Source organism: Protopterus annectens, chromosome 4.part1 (assembly GCF_019279795.1).
Source record: "Protopterus annectens isolate FY-2018-M chromosome 4.part1, PAN1.0, whole genome shotgun sequence".
NCBI classification, from domain to species: Eukaryota; Metazoa; Chordata; order Ceratodontiformes; family Protopteridae; genus Protopterus; species Protopterus annectens.
In genome coordinates, this window is record NC_056734.1 from 794,575,495 (window position 1) to 794,591,414 (window position 15,920).

A 15,920-nucleotide genomic window follows, 5' to 3' on the forward strand; every position below is an offset into this window, starting at 1 on the left:
TTGCCACCATAACTCCCTATAACCTATCCATTCCTCCCATGGGCCACCCTCAATTCCTTTTTGATTTGTTCTAAAACAAAGAATCTAAACTTGTATTCATCACATACCATGGTGTGCCTATATAATGCATTTGTACCCTTGCACTTTTTTATGTCGTACATATGTTCATATATACGTCTTCTCATAGTTCTTTCTGTTTTTCCGACATAAAATGATGTGCACGTGGTGCACATAGCCAGGTACACCAATCCCCTAGACTCACAGTTGAAGTACCCCTTACTATTTAGCCAGAGTTGTCTACTTGCTATGAATATTCTTTCTTCATTTATAACATATTCACATTGGTTGCAGGAGCCGCATTTATATGTACCTGTCCTACTTGAATTTGCTCTGTCACCTGTCCTGCCTTTTCTATTCTTCCCATTCTCCAAAATGTGTTTGATGCTTTCTGAATTCCTAAACACCACTCTGGGAGGTATACCAGAAAGTCCTTTTAAATCTGTCAATGTATTGAATTTCTCCCATTCCTTTTGAAATACTTCTTTCACTTTTATGTTTAAAGCATTGTATTCCAAAACTAGGGCTTGTTGGTATTTAGGCGTATTTTGTTTTGTATTATTTTGTTCTATTTCTTTTTCCCCTTTTATCGGTCTAAATCTTCCTTTCCTACCTGCCAAAACCTCATCTTTTATTTTATTAATAAAGTCTTTGGGGTAACCCCTTTCCAAAAACATGTTCATTAACGTATCACATTCGGTTAGGAAGTCTGAATCCAAGCTTGACATCCTTGAACCCTAACCAATTGCCCCTTCACCAAATTCTTCTTACAAAAAATAGGGTGCCCACTGTCGTAATGCAGAAACGAATTAACATAGGACTTCTTCCTATGTACTCTAGTTTCAAAAGAATTTTCTTTTTTCATTATTTCCACATCTAAGTATGTAATTTTCTCATAAGATGAGGTATAAGTAAATTTAAGAAAGTCAGTGGTTTGCCCTATATATTTGATGAATTCCTCAAGTTTGTCTTTGCTTCCCTTCCAAAATATTATAATGTCATCTAAAAACCTCTTATACAACATGCAATAATTGATATATTCAGATTTGAAAATGTATCTTTCCTCCCAGTTTGCAAGGACTAGGTTAGCAAATGTGGGGGCGCAAACTGCACCCATCGCTACCCCTTGAATCTGTTGAAAGTATTCACCGTTATGTATCAAGAAATTGTTCCTTAATATTATGTCCATTAAGCTTGTGCATGCTATTTTGTCCACATGCAAAAGCTTTCCATCCCCAAACACCTCCTCCTCAAACATCATGATTCCTTCATTGTAGGGAATGGAACCAAAGAGGTCCACTACATCTATCGTTGCAAAGATTATCTCCCTATCAAAAACATCCGGGACTAAACTTCTTAAGAGATCCCAGGAATCCTTAAGTATATTTTCTTTGTTTGTCCAAATATGTTTGGCCTTCATATCAACAAACCTGGCCAATGGTGTTGTTTTTGAGCCACTTGCTGATACAATGGGTCTGAGGGGTGGATTTTCCTCATCTTTATGTATTTTCGGTATACCGAAAATAATGGGGATCCTAGGTTTCTCTTTTTTCAAGAATGAAAGTGTTTTAAAATCTATAACGTTTTCCATGATCATGTCATCCATCTTAATGTCTATATTCCTGTAAGCCAGGTTAATTTCATTTCTTGAAACCACTTTATATTTTCTTTCATTCCTTAATATATCATTCATCCTGCCTTCATATTCCATGGTATCCATAATTACAATCCCACCTCCCTTATCAGGTTCATTACCCTAACACCTTCATCATGCCTTAATTCATCCAATTTATTCTTTTCACTGACTTCTATGTTGTTTCTATAACCTGTTCTGTGTTCAGCTTTCTTAATAGCTGCCTCCATCACTTTTTCAAAGTTTTTTAGCTGTGCATGGATGGGTGGGTTGTACGTGGACCTATTTCTTAACAATCTCTGTTCATGAGTAATTTGATTTCTATTCACAGTTGCAGTTATGTCCTCATTAGAAAATAAAATTTCAAGGTTCATTTTCCTTAAGAAGATTTTCAAATCCAATAGGGTTTGTGTTCTGTTGCCTTTTACTTTGGGTATAAACTTAAAGCCTTTTTCTAGTAGAGTAAAATGCTCCTTACAAAGTACCAGGCTACTAAAGTTGTAAATAGTGAACCCATTTAAAGTACATTTATTACCTAACTGGTTAATAGCTTGGGTTACTATAGGTGGGGGTACTTCGTTAACTTCCCTTAATAATGTTTCTCCATTCCTCTTAACCCCCCCCCCTCTCCTCTGAAAATTTCCATTTTCTCTGTCATCTGGTCCTATTTCCCTTTCATATCTTTCTAAGGGGGGAAAATCTGTATCATAATCATAACTAAATGTGTTCCTATCATCATTCCTGTATGTGAATTTTCTACCTTTGTTATAAACCTTAAAATTGTTATTAAAATTATTATTAAAATTATGTTTCTTATTGTTAAAATTATTGTTGTTGGGTTTAGGGTAACTGACTTCACATTCGTATTCTTTGATATCTCTTCTTAATTTGTCCATTTTTCTCTCAACCAATTCTTTACATCTACCATCTATTTCATCCTTCAGTTTGTCATACTTCTGTTTTTCACCATGAGCTTCAAGTATTAAGTCATCTTTAATATGTGCATCTATTACATTAATTTGCTCAAATAAAATGTCCAAATTCCTAACATTCTCATCAATAATACATTTAATAATTTCAAGACCACAGTTATTAAACACTTCCAATAACTTTTTATGGAAAAGTGACCCTATTTGCACATTATTAGGGTACATCCATGTCCATAACCCTTTCGGCACAATTTTACGCTGCAAGCACTCGTTCAAATATCTATTTTCAATAGCAATTGCCTTATATTTATACATAAGTTTTGAAGCGTCTTCTATTTTCTTTTTGAAAGAATCAGTATTGGTGGCGTAACATTTGTTACCACCACAAGAATCAAAGTCAATAGTCTGTATCTTTTTAAGCCAAACATTCATCTCCTGAGACCCGGAGATGTTTACAGTACCTTTTTTATGTTGTCGCACTTCACGTACAGTTCCCCAGTTATCATCGGTATCATTGTCACCCTCCAGGAGCAATTCCGGTGTATTCGCTGGGTCAAAAGTTTGACCATTCGGTCCCCCATCCTGTAAATCCGCTCCTTCAGCGCCATAGCATAACCTCTTTCGTTTCGGTTTCTGCTGTCTCTGACCCAGCCCTTCATTTTCACTCGTCACTTCCTGTGGGAGGGATCGCTGTACCAAAGTGTGACATAATGGCGTTAACAAGTCCACTAGGGCTGTGAGCTGCCCTACCAATTTTCTAGATTGACTAGATTCCTCATTAAAGATTGGACCCTCCTTCTCCTTATCCATACCGCTGATAAACCAAACAATGCAAAAAAACGGCAACCTCTTCCGAAAACCAACACCGTACAAAAAGAGGAACACCAAGGAGAAGCGGTCCAAATGTCTAAGGCTTTTATTCACAAAAAAAGTTTAAAATGAATGAACGCTGTTATAAAATCATGCGTTTTCGTCCTCCACGGACTTCATCAGATGCACTCAATAAAAACAGTTGTTGGTTTAAATACATTCACGTCATTTCCCTAACCAATCATAAAATCCATTCAATTAAATTTTAAACTTTTAAGTCTCCTTTATTCATGTAGTAGTTTTGTTTGAAATACAATTCATAAAACTTGTTTGTAAAATTAATATAATATCTTAAAATATTTTACTATCTCAAGTTTATGTCAGGATGATTAATACATTAAAATTATCCTTTGTAAATGCATATTATTCTGTACAAGTATGTTGCCACCTGGTGGTTTGTTTAGGTAAGTTTTATTCCTTACTTGCTTTTAATTTTAGTAGTGGCTGAATCGAAATGTATTCATTCAGTCCTGGATCTTTATTTGCCTCAAGCACTAATTGCCACCATAACTCCCTATAACCTATCCATTCCTCCCATGGGCCACCCCTCAATTCCTTTTTGATTTGTTCTAAAACAAAGAATCTAAACTTGTATTCATCACATACCATGGTGTGCCTATATAATGCATTTGTACCCTTGCACTTTTTTATGTCGTACATATGTTCATATATACGTCTTCTCATAGTTCTTTCTGTTTTTGCGACATAAAATGATGTGCACGTGGTGCACATAGCCAGGTACACCAATCCCCTAGACTCACAGTTGAAGTACCCCTTACTATTTAGCTAGAGTTGTCTACTTGCTATGAATATTCTTTCTTCATTTATAACATATTCACATTGGTTGCAGGAGCCGCATTTATATGTACCTGTCCTACTTGAATTTGCTCTGTCACCTGTCCTGCCTTTTCTATTCTTCCCATTCTCCAAAATGTGTTTGATGCTTTCTGAATTCCTAAACACCACTCTGGGAGGTATACCAGAAAGTCCTTTTAAATCTGTCAATGTATTGAATTTCTCCCATTCCTTTTGAAATACTTCTTTCACTTTTATGTTTAAAGCATTGTATTCCAAAACTAGGGCTTGTTGGTATTTAGGCGTATTTTGTTTTGTATTATTTTGTTCTATTTCTTTTTCCCCTTTTATCGGTCTAAATCTTCCTTTCCTACCTGCCAAAACCTCATCTTTTATTTTATTAATAAAGTCTTTGGGGTAACCCCTTTCCAAAAACATGTTCATTAACGTATCACATTCGGTTAGGAAGTCTGAATCCAAGCTTGACATCCTTGAACCCCTAACCAATTGCCCCTTCACCAAATTCTTCTTACAAAAAATAGGGTGCCCACTGTCGTAATACAGAAACGAATTAACATAGGACTTCTTCCTATGTACTCTAGTTTCAAAAGAATTTTCTTTTTTCATTATTTCCACATCTAAGTATGTAATTTTCTCATAAGATGAGGTATAAGTAAATTTAAGAAAGTCAGTGGTTTGCCCTATATATTTGATGAATTCCTCAAGTTTGTCTTTGCTTCCCTTCCAAAATATTATAATGTCATCTAAAAACCTCTTATACAACATGCAATAATTGATATATTCAGATTTGAATATGTATCTTTCTTCCCAGTTTGCAAGGACTAGGTTAGCAAATGTGGGGGCGCAAACTGCACCCATCGCTACCCCTTGAATCTGTTGAAAGTATTCACCGTTATGTATCAAGAAATTGTTCCTTAATATTATGTCCATTAAGCTTGTGCATGCTATTTTGTCCACATGCGAAAGCTTTCCATCCCCAAACACCTCCTCCTCAAACATCATGATTCCTTCATTGTAGGGAATGGAACCAAAGAGGTCCACTACATCTATCGTTGCAAAGATTATCTCCCTATCAAAAACATCCGGGACTAAACTTCTTAAGAGATCCCAGGAATCCTTAAGTATATTTTCTTTGTTTGTCCAAATATGTTTGGCCTTCACATCAACAAACCTGGCCAATGGTGTTGTTTTTGAGATAGTATAATATTACTTTAAACTTGAGATAGTAAAATATTTTAAGATATTATATTAATTTTACAAACAAGTTTTATGAATTGTATTTCAAACAAAATTACTACATGAATAAAGGAGACTTAAAAGTTTAAAATTTAATTGAATGGATTTTATGATTGGTTAGGGAAATGACGTGAATGTATTTAAACCAACAACTGTTTTTATTGAGTGCATCTGATGAAGTCCGTGGAGGATGAAAACGCATGATTTTATAACAGCGTTCATTCATTTTATACTTTTTTTGTGAATAAAAGCCTTAGACTTTTGGACCGCTTCTCCTTGGTGTTCCTCTTTTTGTACGATATATACCATGTAGTTGGACTCAACCAACCAACCTTACTAAAAGAATTGTTAATTTTAATGTCCTTACAATAAGTGGAGTCAAGTTTGGTATAATCTAATGACCAACCACCGTAAGGATGTATGTGCCCAGATTTTTAATAAGTATTATATTGTAATTCCCAAATTCCCTTACAATAAGTGGAACCACACTAAATCCAGTTGTTGTCCTGACAACTGCTTATTACAAATGCCACCGTAAGGGTATTTGTTAGGTCTTATTGTTGTCTAAACAGTGACAAAATCACTCTCCATGTCTAATAATTCTTAGATTTTAAATGAAATGCACTCAATCTCAATTATGAGGTCGGTTTAATTCCAATAACATAGGTTAATAATCTAAATCTAGTGATAAAAATCAAACTAGGGTACACCCAATAATAATGATCTTATTTGTTATACATAAGATGTATTATAAATACATCTAGAGTGAACGCATATTTAGACCAACATCAATGCAAACCACAAAACTATATATTTGGCATTTGTGACCTACAGATTAAACCCCTACTGGTTTAATCACAAACAAATTAGGACACCTGGTTTTTATACCAAAAATAAATGGAATGTAATAAAAATGTGAAAAAAGTTTGTAACCTGTATTGTTTCTTGTTCTATATTGAAATGATATAAGTCACAACTAGGCACCTGAGTATACGCCCTTAATCTACCCTTACTCTGGTACAATATTGACTATATGTTAGTTATGTCAACTGTGGCATCTATTATTAAAAAAGATATACCTATAACCTGACCAAGTTGTAGGGAAGAAACCACCTTTAATCTTAGGGTGTTATCACCCCTGTTTCTGTGTTAATTTAGGTGTTTTGTATCCAGCATCGTTTTTAGAATGAGCACACCTATATATAGTAATTATGCAAACAATCTTACAGTCTTAATTAGTATTGAGGTAAAAAAGTTCCATGTTATTGACCTAAAATGTTGGCAAATGCTTGTGAAAATAAGTTACCAAAATGCAAAGTTATGGTATAACAGGAGGTCATAAACTGCCATTTACATTTGAACACTAGTGAACATTCATAAACCCCACCAAATATCATCAGAAAAAGGTTGACATTGGACCTCAGGTATTACAACAAAAAAGTTCCGCATTCCCCCTGAGTGATGTTAAATGATGTCTGTGATATTAAATCCCCAAAACATGAATATGAAAGTATGAAAGTTCTTAAACACAAATTTACATGTGTCAACAAAACCAAACTGGCAGTAATATTATCAATAAAGTATGACACCAAAACATCAAGCCGACCCTCTTCTACCAAGCATATTAATGTGTTATTCCTCACAGTCCTAAACACATTTTAATATAATGCCCAATGTAAATACAAGGTCAAAATGAACTTTGTGCTTGGATACAATATTGGGGAAAATATATGAGAAACCAATGCTATTATTGCAATGTTATTCAAATTTTGACTGAATTTTAAGTCCAATGAAAAAAAGTAGTACATCCATACACATGATTAATAGGAAAGTCCATCCACTGACTAATATTTGGTGAAGAACAGAGCAAAAAGTTTTGTAGACGTTCACATCTGTTAGTTGCGAATCTTTCTGGTGACCTGTTCCCACATCAATTAGTTATTATCCACATCAAGCATATTATTATTATTAGCTGCTTGAAATAGATTTCACAATATTAATGACTATTTGTTTAAGATGGTCGTACTATGATTAGTTAGCAGCAAGAATTACTAAATGAATAAGGAATATACCACTTTAAGAAGTGAGTATAAATTAAGTAGCTGGATGCATTATGGTCTGAATTTACATTTCTTGGATAAGTCACATTGAGAAAGGCAGTGTTAGCTGAAACCGGTTTGTGCATTTAAATTAGGTTGTTTATACAATCTAATAAAATCATTTTTATCTGTTGCCTTTGAGTGCTGGTCCCTTCATTTTGGATTCATTGACGTGGTTTGGACCGAGCACCATCAGTCCCACGTGCATGCCTTGTTTGTTGGTTTGGACTTTTTAAGCCTAGCCATGCATCCCAAATCTCTGACAAGATCTCGTACCCTTGATAAGTATGAGCAGAGGTTTTGGATATAAAGCATTTACAAGCAGATGCCTGAGACAGGTGAAATATTTACAGGCTACCTTTATCCATTACAGACATATGTGCCAAACTAATGGTGAATTTTCTGTTCTCCAGCCAATCGTCCTAGTTAGACTTGAATTGGGTTAGGGAGGATCTCTGCTTCACATGGATAGGGAGACTGTTCCAGATAATAGGTAGTCTTTAGGATACATACTTGTTTCTCCAACAGATCCTATTTATATCACAGACAAGATTTAAGTCTTTAGAATCGGTAATTCTGGTGGTGTTTTCTGTGGACATGCAGGAGATCCATTAGGGCAGGGCCTGACAATGTCTTGTATGCCAGGCATAGATCTCCTCTCAATAGCCTGTAGGAGAAAGAATACAGGGATAGGGCCTTTAGGTGGTCTCCACAGGACATGTTACATACACACTGTATTCTTTTACTGAGGAACCTCTGTGGATGTTCCAATTGCTGGATGTGCCTGGTTAAGTACATACCAAGGGGGGCATTGTACTCAATGACAGGTCTAATGAATGAAAAATATAGTGGAACAATGACTTCCTTGGACCTAGATGCAATACATTTGTTTATAAGTTGCCAGACACCAGTTCCTGAATATGGACTAAAACTTCATTTTTATTAAAAAGTTTCAAATGTCCACTATCGTTAAGGGCTTTTGTCCTATAATTTTACAAGGACTTCAGAAGAATGCATTCACAACTGCAATCCTTTAGATAACAATTAATGCATGATGTTATCTAGCCCCTAATTATACACATCTTAAAGCAAATAATCCTTTTCAAAAATATGTATATATAAGTAAAGCCAACATAGTTATATAACTTAAAAAAACAAAAACTGCGAGTATACCAATAAGTGCTGTCACACTATACCGGAAAACAACCATTGCTGGTAAACGGAGCTCTTCTCAAAAACTTTCGAATTTATTAAATCCACAAAGCAGTTAAAAACTTCAGACCAAAAAAAAAAAAAAAAAAAAAAAAAAAAAAAAAAACGAGTTTAGCGCTTTCATCCAGTACCTGGGCTTCTTCAGAACTAAATTCATGAATCAGTGTAGCGTATTATATGCCTTTTTTGGCGCTAAACTAAAATTTTTGAAAATTTTTAAAGTGACACTAACTTAAAATAATTTAACATAACCTAAATGTTAAAATCTTTTCAGTTGCTGGCATGTCATTCATAGTATATACTCAATTAATAAATAAAGCAGATATAAAAATTAAATACTCATTCCAACACTACTATAAAACATAATAAGAGTGTGTTTACATAATAAAACCAAAACCATCCATAAGAAAATTATAATACTACCAATTTGAATGCCTAATATAATATAGTATAGGCATTACTAATTAGCGTGACAGCACTTATTGGTGTACTTGCAGTTTTTGTTTTTTAACATAGTTATATACATATACATATACATAATGTAAGTTATGGTTTACAATTTAAAACTATAATTGCTTCAACCTCAGCACACTATCAATAGATATAGTTTCATTTAGTCCTGGAGACTTAGCACCCATTACCATTTGCCATTTAATTCTAATACCTCCAATTAAGTTTCCATGGCCCCCCCTCTCACATCAACAGGAATACTATCAAGTATAAGAATTTAAAATAATGGCCAGACAATTTCTTCACATGTTTTCCTAAGGCACGTTTATTATTGTCATTATTATTATTATTATTTTTATTATTATTATTATTATTATTATTATTATTATTATTATTTTTATTATTATTATTACTACTATTATTATCTGAGCACATTTGGCACACAGCTATATAACTCTGAAGGGTCTATATTATAATGTCAACAAGTGAAAATGTTGACTCTGACTTGATCAACACCAAAATGTGGAACTACAAGATTACTGAACGGCCAAATCACCGATTTCTTTCCAAAGGAAAAAAAACGGTTGGCCATTCCCTTACACATGCCCTTTCCCTGACTGTAGTGTGGTCTCGGAGTTAGAATATTTAGTTGGGGGGAAGTGGGGGGGGTGAAGCCACCCACTTAAATATATTTATTTTTGTGTGGCATTGGTGTTTGGCCAACGGAAAGAAATCGGTGATTTGGATGTCCAGTAATGTTGTAGTTCAACATTTTGGTGTTGAATAAGTCAGAGTCAACCTTTTTACTTGTTGACATTATAATATAGACCCAACTCTGAAGTGCAGTTGTAGTAGGCTTCCTGATTAGTCCATTAATTCCCATTTAAACTGATTGTATCACCATCTTAGATATATTTACACTGAGCACATGTACCATACTTAAAAGTATCCTTTTATGCCCTCTTTTCTAGACCCCACTTATTCTACAACCCTTTAGCTTTTTTCTGAAATTTCTATCTCATCTAAAAGTAATCTTTGGCTGAAGCTCAAGAATAGCACACATTTCATCATCAACCCAAATAATATTCCATTTGTCAAACAAAATTTTCTTAACGTCATTTCCATGGGCATTACAGGTTGTAACAAATGCCTTATATAAATTATCTGTTTTATCTGTACCTATATCACCACTTTTGTGTCCTAACAGTGGCACATAGTTCCCTTCACTCCTTTTTGTAAGGACTTTATTGGCCACTTCTTCATTTAAACTATAAGGGTAACATCTAGCTAGAAAGATGTCTGTTAGCTTAATGATTTCATTAAAAAAACTGTTTTCAGACGCCATCATAGCTGTTCTTATCATCTGTCCCTTCACTATGGCCTTTTTCTGATGAATGGGATGACAGTTTGAAAAATGCAACATAATGATAAAATGTGTGGCCTTCCTATAAATACTAGAAATAAAACTCAGTTCCTCTCAGCCTGGGAAGCCATGGTTGACAAACCTTGCTGCTTTGCCAGAGACTGTTTGCACCTGGCACCTCTAAGCTTTCGGCTGCTAGCAAAGGCTCTTGCCTCTCTCTCTCTCTCATTTTGCCTTTTTCAGGCAAGGTCTCAAAAACAATATTGCCAACTTGAAACTAACCAACCAGAACAAAATAAGGGTTATACTGCTAAATGCTAGGCACTTAAACCAAAAACTGCACTTCCTGGAAACACTTCTATCACTAGAAGATATATATGTCTGTGCAGTCAAAGAAACCTGGTTCAAGAACTCATAGAGAACCCCAGCCGTACAAGGCTTCAATGCCTTCCACACCTTTAGACAGCAAAATGAATGTGTGAAAACCAAAGGAGGAGATGTTTCAATCTATATTAGAGATATATTCACTGCTCATCTAGTTAGACTGGACAACTCCATAGAGTTATTCCAGGTCTATATTACGGTGGGTAAGACCCCCATTCAAGTCACAGCCAGTTGTAGTTCCCCCTCCATGGATCACAACAATCATGAAACCTATTCTGAAACCACACAAAAGACCAGTGAAAACAGCTCTACTTTCCAAAATAAGAATTTAATAAAAACTTTTTAGTTGTCTCTCCTCTCCCTAGCGCCTCAGCTACAAGCCTTTACAGAGTAAAAAAGTGAAGTTCACTCCAAATTTTACCGAACGCACTGGTTATGGGGTTAGCAATTATCCTACCATCAACTGGGAAACCTATGCTAGCCCTAACTTGCTAGTGCAAAAGTTCAATTTGTTAACTCAAATGCCTTGGAACAAATTGTCCATACCCTGACAAGGGGAACAAACATTCTGGATTTGGTCCTCACCAACATGTCAAACAGATGCACTACTGCAACTGTCAGACCCTCATTAATTTAAACTGACCACAAATCAGTCACCTTCAAGCTGGCACTTACACCAGAACTCATAATAAGTGAAATCAGACTAAAAAACTTCACCAAAGCAAACTATACCCTCCAAGATGAAGGCATAAATGCATTTTAAGCCTCACCCCAAACTGGAAGTGGTAACTATGCCAAAGCTTACACTAAAGCCCTCTACAATCACTTGCATATGTGTATACACTCGGACATACCAAAAAAATCAAAGCCAGAGCCCAAATTAAAAACAAGGTGCCATTGTGGACATCCAGCATCAACAAACTACAATAAATGCAAAAAGTTGATTTCCAAGAAAACAAAGGCAAGGCCCCAACAATGGAACGGCACCTTCCTCAGCCTCAGTGGGCAAAAAAAAAAAAACTTCACAAATCTTCCAAGAGCTCCTTTGAGAGAACCTTAGCAAGTACAGCCAAGAATAACCATACAGCATTTTACAGCTACGTATGTATCCTAATGGGTAGGACCCAAGCATGTGCAGAACTAGTGGCCAATGGTATCATGCACACTGACCCCACAGAGTTAGCAAACCTGCTAGTGGACAGGTTTGGTGAAATTTCACTCCCTTATGCCCTCCTAACTTACAACAAACCCTACATATCTAAAGAGCAGGTCCTCAATGCCTTGTCCAAAGCAAAAAACACAGCCTCTATGGGACCAGACGACATCACAGGCTGTCTTCTAAACAGGCTAAAACATGAACTAACATCACCATTAAGTACCTTTTCAGTCATAGCCTAACCACAAGCTCTGTTCATGTGGAATGGATTAGAGCAGAATGGATTACAGCAACAGTTATTCCCCTCCACAAAGGTGCCTTAGTAACAGACATGGGTAATTACAGACCCATTAGACTGACCAGCCTCACCTGTAAGGCCATGGAATGTATGATTATGAACCTCATAAATAAAGACATAGGTGATCTCCAAACCCTGGATCCTACCCAATTTGGTTTCATGAAGGGCAGATCCTGCCTGTTAAATCTGGTGGATTTCTATGAAAATATGACCAGGGCCACTGACAAGAGCAGATCTGTGGACACAGCATACCACGACTTGGCAAAGGCTTTCAGCACAATCCCACATTCAAGCATTAATGTGAACTTAGCAAAGTGAATGTAAACCCCTTCATTGTAAGATGGGTTGCCAACTGGCTCACAAAAACGGACACACACTATCAAAGTGGGTAACTCCACATCAACAAGCAGACCTGTTACCAGTGGGGTGCCACAGAGGTCACTGCTGGGTCCCTACTGTTTGGTATACACTTCCCAGAAACTCAAGTCAAAACTGAGGGGTTGTGGCTGACCAAGTTTGCAGATGACTGCAAATTAGGTGCAATCATTGAATCCCTAAATGACGTCAGTATACTCCAGTAGGGTCTCATGCAGACCAACAACTGGTGTATTAGTCATAGTCTCAAACCAAATACAAAGAAATTCATCATTATTCCCTTTGGCGCAAACAATTTGCCCTCACGTTATCAAATCAAAAACAATACCCTAAGTACCCACGAAGTGGTAAGGGACCTGGGATCACAAGTTGACTGTGACCTTAACCTCAACCACCATGTGTCTGCTGTAGTAAGGAAGGCTATCTACGTAGCACACTTGGTTAGTAAAGGCATTGCCTAGAGAGCTAAAGAAGTTATAATCCCCACCCTATATCTGGCACTGATTCGGCCCATAATAGAGTATAACACCCCATTTGGCATGTACCATACTAAGCACCTGCAACAATTAGGGAAACCGCATGAGTTTCTAACAAAAAAGATCAATGGGCTCCAGCATGTGCCTTACACAGACCAACTAAAGTCCTAGTCACTATACTCCATATTATATAGACTTCTTAGGGGAGATTTATGCCTGGCCTACAGAGCAATCCAAGACCTAAACCTAATGAACTTGCTGCATATTCGTAAATCAAACAGAACTAGGGATACCCATTCCAGGGACCTAAATATGTCCTGCAACTTAAATAGGACATGCTGGTTGGACAGATTTATCTCCCAGCGACTGCTGCATCTTTGTAACAGGCTACTAATTCATGAGAAACAGAGCACTTCTATGACACTGTTCAAGAGGAACCTGGATGAGTGGATGGGACACCATAAATTCTTACTGGGATAAATCCCACAGTCCTCCTGGACATGGGCAGTTGTCACAAAATGCAATCGTGGGTATTGACTAGCATTTCTGTGGTATTACATTGGGATGAAATGGATAGGCTTAAAATGACCTCTGGGTCGATAGCCTAGTAATGTCCTATGATCCTGTTATCCATGTCTTTCATGAGCCTAACATCCAAAAATTCAGTTCCTCCTATCTTAATTATTAGTTGTTGACCCTCATTTTCTCTAATCTTGGCATCTTCCATAAATATTTCCGTTTTTACTTTTTCTTGATTTCTCCACTTCTCTGCTTTATACAAATATTCTTAAAATTTCCAAAATATCTCAAATACCTCTACAGAATCTCTAGTTATTTTTCTTGTTGTAGGCTCCCTCAGTTTGGCAACATCCCTTTCTACTTTCTCTTGCCCAAGTTGTTGTCCCAAAAGTTTTTGTGCTCTGGAGTTATTATCAAAAAACATCGGTTTAATAGTTTAACAGTGATCTTTCTAAACTCATGCATATTGTCCTGGTGCTCTGCTATTTTTTCTTTAGCACTCTACAATTGTGCCTCTTCTTGTTCTGTGAGATTTCCCTTATTTTGTAATACTTTAACCTTTGTCAGCACCTCTAAAAAATTCTTAATACTTCTTAACCATCTCTCTTTTTTATGTATTTTTACCCTATTTTTAAACTCCACTTCAATTTTAACCTGCTTACTATAACTTCTGGAGTACTTTTCTTTTCTCCTAATAATTCTCATATCATTTCCACTATCCATTCCTTGAATTATTTTTTAACAGGTACGTGGGAAAGTGCCAGTGGCTCATCTTTACTTCATTACCCTGCATTTTTATCTTAGTAATTATCGCTGCATGATCTGAAATAGTTATTGGATGTATCTATAATAATTCTCAATTAAATGTATATATTCTTGTGAAATATAATTTCTGTCTAGTAGTCTAGCCCAGTTATTTTACCTTGGGGAATAATATATAAATTCTCTACACCCTCCTACTACTGAGTTTCATATCAAATATTTTCATACATTTCTTCAGAAACCTACCGTCTTTTGTTATATTTTCCATTCTCAGCCCCCCAGATACATCCTCATTGTTGCAAATCAAATTCCAGTCCCCACCTATAAGTAATAATCATCCTCCAAACTTTGACTAAAAGCATTTATAAACACTGACAAATGGTAGTTTAACTAGGGCTAGCTTTACAGGGGAGCCTGTCAGTCTATCAACAGCCACTGCTACAAATGCCAAAAGACTGATGGAAAAACAGCAAAACAACTGTCAGCAACAGTCATGTATTCCCCTTTTCTACTGTTTTGTGATCTCTGAGCTCCACATGGTGTGTGAAAGAGTGGCATGTGCCTCCTGAAAAAATACCTCTGAGGCTTACTAAACATTATTTTGGTGGGACTTATTACAGATAACTTACCTTTTCTTAGAGTGAATTGAACAGATCAATATAATTCACTTTATAGACCTAGGTACTGCCTTTGACAATATGTTCCGTAATCCTTTTTTTCAGTTACTTTTGGCTCAGACACCTGTAAAATTAGGGTCATAAACTGCCTAAACAACTGCAACTGTGCTTCTCTATTTGACAAAATATCAACAGGGATATAATTGATTTACCCTAGGTTTATTTCTTTTCTCACTATTTGTGTCTATAATTCCTGAAGTAGTTACATCTGATAGCTCTGCATGCATGCAGATCACCTTGAAAACTGGTTTGAAAGCCAGGGCAGTTACAAGTTAAACACTTTACCAATTTGCAGCTGAACAATGACTATGTACAAAATGTATGCTTCTGTAAAGAAAGAAAGAAAAAACTGACCAGTTCAACTGTTGATATACTGTTGTAGTTTTTATAGAAATACTCACATTGCAAACAGAACAATACATATTCTTGGCAGTATGGGTCAACCACCTTTTTATTCAGATTTTACACAAAACATTTATTCTGCAAAATACAATCACTTCTAAAAATGATGGCATTTAGTTCAACAGCAACATGTAAAAAATTCCAAAAGATGTATTTAAAAAAAAAATGAAAAAAAAAATCATATTCCTTCATTTTATTCACCTACT